We start from the raw sequence: 1604 nt of genomic DNA on the forward strand, positions 1-1604 counted from the left end.
TGCTACCTACTGCAGCAAACTATGAGCTGCAGTTATTTCCTTTTTTCTATAAAACCTCGAATATCTTTGAAAAAACGTCATGGATATCACTGATCTTGCTACTCTACTAGTCATAAAAACAGTTTAACTGAGTCGTTTGTCAAACTAAGTCCAAGGAATAGATGTTGTAGACCACAACGACGATATTAAGAACGTATATAAAGTCCAAAATGAATTGTAGAAATGTTCAGCAGAACGACTTATTGGTACCTGATCGAGTTGAGCTATTACCAAAGTGTCCTGACTCTGGTTACTTTTGTCTGTTACTTTTCAGGCATACTCTGTCTAGGATACAGAATTCATTGTATATTCTTTAAAAAACTGTTGGGGGCGATTTCCAGGAAAATTAATTACTATAAACAGAACGTAAAACGACAGCGTACAGGTCCCACATTGATTGATTGCTAATCGTCATTTGTAGAAGCTGATAATGTCAATATTGATCATTAGTTTTATGATCGCATGAGTGCATTTTTATGTTTTTATGTATATTAATTTTTTTAAACATGAACAGGCTTACAAGACGTGACAAAATCGTTAACTGTTTATATCAATGAAGGAAGATTATTTCCATAAGCTTCAGAACAACATCATACCTGCTAAAAAAATATAGGAAACTCAAGATAATTCGCAGAAACAGTAAATGTTATTTATTGGTTTGTCCTGGAAGAAAAGAGCTGTACCCAAAACCGTTACAGGTCCTCTATGAGCTGTGAGATTGTCGTGGCTCATATTCCTCTTAAACATTTGCAAGTTGAGCTGAAAGAAAAAGCATGTGCAAGAGAATATCAGCGGGATGTCTTTGTAGAGAGGAAGAACTGGGCCTAGTGCAGGAAACGGTGTGGGGAACACACAATAATGGATGGAAGGAAAACAGATGTGGGAATTTGGATTGCACGTAACAAGCTATCCCCAAGGAGCAGAGCTCATTGAAGTAACTGTGGGTAGAGGCAGGAATGTGTTGGCGAGTAACTTCAGACTGACGAGTCGACTTTCTTTGGATGTCCTTTCTTTGGATGTCATCTTGGAGATCGCTGTACGTAACAGCAGCACTGTCCGAAATATCAGAGAAAAAAATCCACTGTGGACGTCACTTTAGCTTTGCTGTGAGACAGTAGTTATATGGAATGAAGAATTTTCCTGGATTTGAAGAATGTAAGCGTACGCATGTTAATATTCTTACGTTATTACACCTGGAAAAGTACAGAACAAGATTTCTAGAGTAGAATTTGCCTAATTCGTCACCTCTAAAAGAAACTAAAACGTACTTAAAACTAAAATTCACGCGAACACCGGTTGTCAAAAGGTGATAGGGGTGGGGGGATAAATACAGGCACAAATACACACACGCATACACACACACACTCGATAAACACACACATATATACACACACGATGGGCTTGTTTCAGTTTCCGCCTACCAGATCCACACACAAGGCTTTCGTGGCTCGAGACTATAGAAGACACTTGCCAAAGATGACATGCAGTGGTACTGAACCCGTAACCATGTGGTTGGCAAGTAAGCTTCTCACCACACAGCCACGCCTGTGATGTGTATGTATATA

Source organism: Octopus bimaculoides, chromosome 4, assembly GCF_001194135.2.
Source record: "Octopus bimaculoides isolate UCB-OBI-ISO-001 chromosome 4, ASM119413v2, whole genome shotgun sequence".
In the NCBI taxonomy this organism is placed as follows: domain Eukaryota; kingdom Metazoa; phylum Mollusca; class Cephalopoda; order Octopoda; family Octopodidae; genus Octopus; species Octopus bimaculoides.